The following is an 8,277-nucleotide window of genomic DNA, read 5'->3' on the forward strand; positions in this document are numbered from 1 at the left end:
TACAACAATAAATTCAATTTTTTTCAAGTATGTGATTTTTGCTTCAAAGCTGCAGAAACTTACAACTTTTTAAATCAAATCAATGATTCTATTCTTAGGACACATCTGTTCAGCAGAGACATTCTGTTAATAATATCCCACTTAATTTAAAGTATTGGAGTGTAGTTGTAGTTCTTTGGGCCGCAGAGACTGCAAATCATCCCAGCAATGCAGACAGAGAACTTTGTTCCACCACTACCAAGGCGACAATGCTTGACATAACAAAATTTATTTTTGCAAGGCAGAAATAATAAAGGAAAATTAAAAAGATTTAGGTATCCCATGGTTGGGTAAGTTTTATGTATCCCACAGGTGGTCCATCACTTCAAGGTGTTTTGAAACCTGAACCAAAAGCTTCACATGCCTTTTTCCAATTGACCAATTCATTGGATTATACTTGTCTGAGATGTATTTTCTACCTGAAGCCAGCTCACATTTTATATTAATAAACTCTTTAATCAGATTTATCAAGAGAACTTCCAACAGAATTTGCATTCATTAGCTTTTTGTTCTTGATAAATTCTAAATTTATGAAAAGAAACAGTATTATTTCTATATATTTATTTATCATTCACAGATAAATATGCTGAGTTAGAGAAAAAAAATAATGCTACAAATTAGGTACTGAAATCAGAATCTATTATTTGAGGTCAGTGAGATTTACGAATACCTTCATGCTCCACTAACTCACATCATTCTAAGTATGCACCTATGCTCTTTCAAAACCAGTTCTGGAATTCTGAATACAAACAAGGGGTATTTATTAGAGGACCTAAAGTTTTAGCAAGCTAAACTATAAACATACTTTTAACGCTTTCTTATTCCTCTAAACTTTAGAGCACCCATTCACACAGCTCCCATGCAGAACACTTCAGTCTTAAGAGTAACAGGTCTTACACTTTTTACTGCTGTCTTTATCTGGCTTTCAGTTCAGTACACCCTGTGGTTCTGTTTATTAAACTGATCAAGTGCATTTCTGCATGGTTTACTTGCTAAACAAAAATGTTCAGAAATATACTTGTATGAATATACTAAAATAACATATGGATCCCTGATACCTGAAATAGTGTAATGGTCAGCAATAATATGCTACTTATGGATTTCTCAAAGTAGAAATCACAAGTTTAACATGGAATTTGTTGTGAAGAGATCATAAAATAAGGTCAATTATTATTTCTCCTTGTGGTTTTTTTTTTTTCCAAATAAAACAATAAGACTTCATATAAGGCTGAACTAAAAGAGCAGCAAGCTTAAATTAAAGATGCTGATAGACAAGCTCTAGCAAATCTTGTTGTAGCAGATTATGTTACTATCTTCAGCTGTAGGCTGCTCCCATCAGAAATCACTGATGCCAAAAGTAGAATTGTCAGGAGGGAACATGTGCTGCCACCTCAGCCACTTCATTGCCAAGACTAGCATGGCAGTTCGCTTCAGATAGCACACCATGAACCATAATGACTGCATAACATGCACTTGTTAATTCTACAAATGAACTAGAGCAGAGGAATTGAGCAAGAAAAGGTAAGAAGAACCTGACATCATAAAATCTAAGATTTCCCAGAGCTGTAGCTGCAGTCTTAATTTCTTCTGAAGTAGAAGGAATCAGCTGTGCCAGTTATCACAAATCCATCCAAGAATAAAAAACACAATCTCATCAGAAAGTATCAGAAGCACAATGTGAACTGTTAAACAATTTGTAAATAAGTTTAACACATACTGATTAATCATGTTAAGTACTTTAAAGGCTGAATATTCAATTTCAAATTAGCTTTAAGAAATCAAGAACTAGAGATTTGTATGGAATTTTAATTATCAGAGGAAGTCCCAACTACGTAAGTTTTAGGGAGCACTAACACACACAGTATCAAGTGAACAGCATTACATATCTTTCTAAGACTTGACAAGAGTACGCACTTAAGAGGGAACACAAACCAGCCTACATTTACTACCCAACCATTTAGGTATGCAGCTGCATTCATTAAATATTTGTATAGAAAAGGCTTCAAAAATATTGACATAAGGAGAAACTGTAAGAAGTTCTCACCAACAGAGGTCAAAAACTGGCTTAGGGCATAAAGATATATAAATTCAAATGTGCAATTCAAGTTGTTAAATTTTAAAAAACATATATGCAAATATTTAATACTTTCCTTCTACAGAAGGCTTCAAAAAGAGGTTGGTACATAATAAGCAGGCCTAACTTAATTTCTGCAGCTCATCCCATCTCAACTTTAACTGATGTATTTAACTTCTAAGGCTGCTTTCTCAAACAAATACATCATACAGATTCCAAGTTCAACATCATACAGATGAATTTATAACAGAGGGCCCTACGGCTGATCAAAGCTAAACCAACAACACAGACTCATCAACGACATTTTAGTAGAAAGGAGTCCACAGTTTTGACATTATTGATGCAATATTGTTTTGTTAATATTGTTGAGTTATTCCAGCTCTTCAGTCTCCCCCTTTTTGAAACCAAACCAAGCCTCAAAAAAAGCAGCTCTTTACAATCTTGTAGCCCAGTGCAGCACAGCATCTAGCTGAGATAACCTACCACATTTGTAGAGGACAAATTTCATTAAGTGCACCCCAAGGAAAGGCAGGAATTAACAAAGTAAAAGTCACTTGCACTTCCTCCCAAAAGAAAGAAAAGTAGTGTGATCCAACACACAGAACCTTTGCTTCCTTCCCAGTTTTGTCCATCTTCCCTAATCAGATGGAGAGACTCATGTTTGAAGGTCTGCAGGAGGAAAGGATGCAAGAAGATCAACAAGGGGCCAAAAAAGCATGGTCAGAAATATAAGTCCGCATTAAATCAGGAAGACCTAGGGAAAAAACAATATATCATGACTCTTCAAAATTGATCCTAAGACTAAACCCTAATAGCAGTAAGTGTACTAGTCTCAATAAAACAGACACAAAAAAATAGCATTTAACCTAAAAATTTCTTCATAAGCTGTAAGCCAAAACCAACTCTTCACTGCTGCTTCAAAATACATTATTAGGTGCTGGGTTCTTTTTCTTCAGTCAAGAAAAAATAGCTCTCAATTGCATTTCATTTTGACTTCTCCTTACTTCAAAACTAACAAAAGCCTAAAGAAATAAATGACCTACAAAATACACAACAATAACCAGACTTTAGCTGAATAGCTTTTTGTCTGTTATCTTAAAATCATCCTCAGTATTTTTTCTTTTGGGAGGAAGTACAAGTGACATTTACTCTTTCAGTTCCCAGCTTTTCTTGGGATACACCTTCAGTCTTTACTATTTACATCTTACTTGATGAGCTAATGAAGAAAGAAGAAATCTAAGTAGGCTGAAAAGCAGGTAAAAGTCTACCTGACTGCAGAATCCTCAAACTGCTGCTCTCTTTACATTGAAGCCAAGTAACTTGCCTCTTCAGAGTTCTAGCTGGCCCCCATTGTATCAGCTTGAAGCAACACACTTCACCAGGAAGTGGTTAATAACAATAGTTAAAGTCTCGAGAGAAGATCACAACACAAACCAAGTTAATATTCTCTGAACAGGAAGAATATTATTTCAATTCCATTGAAAGAGACTACAAATATAACAAGAACTTAGGCTCAAATGGATTTTTAGTTCTATTTATACTCTTACAAAACATAAAAATGTGAAACATACTACTGCACTTGTCAAAAACAAAACCAATATCACGAGGCTAGCAAGTCATTTTAGTCAGTCGGCCCAAGACAACAATGTTGAGCTGATCAGCTTTTACCTCACTTTACACTAAGACACTGCACTAATTCCTGCCTGTAAGTAATTAGGTTACTAATTTAGAACATATCTTGATCATTGAAACAAAATTAAATGGTAAGAGCTTGTTTTATGTTGGTTTTAACTCTTGTACAACTATCACCACCTTTAAATACATATATCCAGTTCCACTTTAAACCAATTTCCTTCTCTCCTGCATTTGAGGACTTTTAATACCATTCAAACAAAATGTAAATGTCATTGCATAGTGGCACTAAGCAATTCCATCACCACTTGATCCTACAGGAACTCATTCTGTGAAAGCACGTGACGTCCACTAATGCTACACTGTCCCAGTAAGAGGACTAAGTTTCTCTGCTGACATCACATGGCCTTTCAGACATTGGGAAGACAGCAGTTCTCTGAAAGCAATGATATGCATCTGTAAGAAGTAAAATCAGTATTATACAAACCTATGCAATCCAAATCCTCACCTGTTTCAAATCTTGATGCTTAATGCAAAGGCTTGAGCTTTGCTTTCGGAGAACATTTAGAAAATAAGACATACCAGACGAATTAGTAACATGCTCTCTTAGTCAATACAAGACTCGCAGTTTTCTACAATGCACAATGCAGTTACTATAACAGTTTTTCTATTAAAAAAAATTAAATTATCTTATGCAAGGTACGCTGAATTAACCAATAATTAATATCTCTTAAGTTTAATTAACAGTAGCTGACAAATAAATGCAATTTGACAAAACAAGACAAATAAGGGCGATCACAAGCTCTCAACCACAATATTGCAGGAACACTGCATGATCTGATATTAAGGTGAAGCTTTAGCTTTATACACAAAGGTATCACATTCAAAAGAAAAAGTTGCCACGGTAACTGTGACAGTAAAGAATTTAACTCAGTATCACAAACACCATGCAGACAAACTTGCTTCCCTCGATAGTTTTATCCTCTGTCACACTAAAAACTAGTTTCTAAATAAGTGATTAACAGTGAAAGCACTACCAAAACATACCACCTCCACTGACCTTAATTGTAAAGATCACCTCAGTTAAGAAAACATTTGGGTTTACACTTGAATATTCAGAGAGCTGACCCTGCTGATCTCTCTGCCACCCAACCCAAGATCAAAATTTGGCTCCAGAAAACTTTAAACGCTAAGTAATTTCTCTCAATAGTATTTTTAATCTACCTTCAGATAAACCCTTTAAAGTTCCATTCCTCTTCAATATACATTTCATTAAACACAAGTCACTCCTATGACACTACACAGCGAACAGCTCACATACTCTTCACAATATACTGTCAAAATGAGAATTGACTCAGTCAGGTTCTAGCATACATTGTCCTCCTTTGAGCTCACACATTTGTACTCTGAACTCCACTCAAAACTACTGGTACCTAAATGAATACTTTTCCAGCCTCTCCTTCCTGACTTTAAAAATATACAGTTATCCTTGGAAACAGACTCGGAATGCATACCAGCCACCTCCCAGCACCATCACCAGGTCAAAGAGCAGATGCTGAGGTTGCACTGGCACTTCCCAGTTATCAATGGTTTATGGTTTTGCTGAATCCAGCTTTCTAGAGAGCTTGAAGAAACCACTGAACAACTTCACACAAGACAATTCACACTGACTATTCAGTTAATGCATGTACACAGGTTGATTTAGATGCTAACACACTGACTATTCCCACACTTGAGTGCTCCTAATACCTTTTGTAAAAGACCACTTAACTGTTCCTATCACTTCTAATATATCCTTGCCAGAAATCATTCATGGTTTTAAGCTGCTTTTCCCCAGAAAAACTCCCACATTTGAGAGTCTTCTGAGTTATCCGTTACGGCCAAATAACCACACATAACCTAAAATAGCTTGCCCAGAGGATGTGTCCTGGTACAAGAATGAAAATGATGGTTTGGTTTCTATCTTCCTTTTCTTAAGAAAAGCTGTATTTTCCCAGAATTTCTATTTAACATCTATTCTTTTGTTAGACCTCTCCAGGACATGAGGAGTTTACTGTCTATGCTAATAAACTATAGCAAATTCAGACACTAATGACCATGAGCTGTGTTGTCACACGTATGAACAGTCAAGCCTTTTCTCTAACCATGTAATTGAAATTTTAAAAATACAACACTAGAGGCAAAATTAAGTATTAAAAATCTTCTAATAAAACCTATTAGCTATTTCTTATTATTTTTTTCTTTAGAAAACAATTATGGCCAACCAGAACAGACACATGATGTAACAGGCAAGTCATTTAAGGAAACACAAGGCACCAACCAGACTTATTATAACAGATAATAATCACAGGTATGTTGAAACAATTACATTTCTATATCTAATTATTTGGCGTCTTAGAACAAAGCAGAACTAGATCCACAAGGGAACCGAAATGCCATGCCACCTTCTAGACTCCACAACCCACAAATAAACAACCCAGACCTGCCATAAAATGAAAATAACATGTTACAGGTACTGTTCAAATATCTAACATTCAACTTCAGTAGGAACTGGCCAAGTCAGATAAGAATGAACATAAAGAGCAGAGATTTAAGTCTTCAAAATTTCGCGCCATGCTAGGTTAAAAAAAACACCCCCAAGAAAAATCCCTTTCCTTTACTCTTTCAGCACTTTCTAAGAAGGAAAGGAGACCAGAACCTGTATCATTATTTTGTACTTGATCAAGCCAGTCCCTGCACTACATATTCACTCCCTTACTAAGTGACTCCTCAAGAATCAAACCAAAACACTCACTGGTCTGGCAGTTAAAGCATTCCTTTTGGGAACTGGCAGCTCCCCTAAAGAGTAGAGGGAATTGAACCTGAATCTCAATATGCTGGGTACATACTCAAAACCATTTCCACATCTTTAAAGAAATGCAACATTACATCCTTTTTCTGCCAAAAGAGAAGTGTGCAAGATTAGGTCTTTCTTCATGGAATTGGGGCATTCCTTTTAGAAGTGTGTATTACTGATGGTATCTGTGTTTGCTTTCTAATTTAACTGCTGCAACCTTTGAGAGGTACAGCATATTTTTCTTCCCACACAGCTATGTGTTAGTGTGCAATTAGACACCTCAGCATTATAAAACAAGCCTTTGCCAGCAGACATATACTGATCACCTTCCATTAAAAATAAGAACAAACCCCAAAAGCTTACTTTAAAATAGTCTGAGATGTAAACTTAATTAGTCATAATTTCCTCTTTCTTCTGCTTCATACTTTAGCTTGAACTTCACTTGAGACATTTTGTCTAGCTTGTCTAGCTGGATTGGTCAGAACCGCTGTATTGAGGAACGCTCCACAGTAGATAACTACACTAGAAAACCAATCCTGCCAGCAGACCTGATTTTAAACCACCACTTAAATTGTTTCCACCAAGTTTTGTACCATGGACATATTGCAAACCTTTTCAAATTCACAGGCATATTGCAAACCTTTTCAAATGGACAAATGTCTCTCTTTGTCCATTAATAGAAGGAAAACAACAGAGCAGTATTTAATTAATATTTACAAAAAGTCTTGAGGTTTTCAAATGCGTGATCAAGGCAGCAATTAGTCTTCCAAATACCGTAATGTTGAGTATTTCTGCAACAGTGACTGAGAAAATACTTTAAAAATGTCAGTTGCTAAATATTTAAGAATTTAGAACATGGCACATGAATACAATTATAAATCCTGCTATCTAGGAAGTACCACACTGTTTGAAATTTTAGCCTTCAGCATTCTGAAAGCCTAACACTGTAAAAGGAATGCACTTCAAAGTACAAACTGGGAAAAAACCGGTAGCTGCAACAGTTAAAACAGTTAGCTTTTGATGTTAAGATCCAATCTTTGAAGAGACATAATAGAATTTGCATCTAAAAATGCTGTAGGTTTCTTAAAAGCCTGCAACTTTTAAGTATAGCAGGAGATTCTAATTAAAGCAGCAAATGAAGTATTAGGAAAATTTAATCTTTTTATTACAACAAATGTAATTATTTTTTTATAAACAAGGATCAATAAATGGATGCACATAAACTTTAGACTACATTAAGTTTTCTGTATCCATAATTCTTGGTATGAATCCCAATTTCTGCACTGCATTTTCTATGGTGCTTTATCTTGTACTGCTGTGGTACTGAAAGATGCCTGTTGCCTCTCAAAGGTCATAACTAACTCCTGCAGATTCCTAAGCCAGATAAATCAGTCTACCGAAGAAATATTTTGATGCACATTTCTAAGTTCAGAATTTCTGAGAAGAAATTTAATAAAAACTAAGCAAAATTAGAGTCTTTACCAAGAGCTAATTATTTACAGAAAAGCATCACCCTCCCCTATTATTCCACACATTGCAAGGTAATATGACACACATTGGAAGAATGTAAACTCTGAAAAAAATAATTAAAGAGTTCAGTGATCATGGACTAACATTTAAGTCTCTATTACTTTATCATTATTAACAATAATGATAATTAAATATAATATCCTACAACACTGCTTCAAAACACTGT

The 8,277-nt window shown here is 35.3% G+C and overlaps 1 protein-coding gene across 2 annotated transcripts in view; it reads right to left on the bottom strand.

Moving 5' to 3' along the window:
- PALS1 (protein associated with LIN7 1, MAGUK p55 family member) overlaps positions 1–8,277 on the bottom strand; it is a 55,413-nt gene that overhangs the window by 45,517 nt on the left and 1,619 nt on the right. The window contains exon 2 of one of the 2 annotated variants that reach the window (XM_030275509.4): positions 3,382–3,522. The exons of the other annotated variant lie outside the window; for it this stretch is intronic. The gene's annotated coding sequence lies outside the window, so the exon portion shown is untranslated. The remainder of the gene's footprint in view (positions 1–3,381; positions 3,523–8,277) is intronic. 2 annotated transcript variants of the gene reach the window in all.

The sequence above is a fragment of the Taeniopygia guttata genome, chromosome 5 (assembly GCF_048771995.1).
Source record: "Taeniopygia guttata chromosome 5, bTaeGut7.mat, whole genome shotgun sequence".
Taxonomy (NCBI): domain Eukaryota; kingdom Metazoa; phylum Chordata; class Aves; order Passeriformes; family Estrildidae; genus Taeniopygia; species Taeniopygia guttata.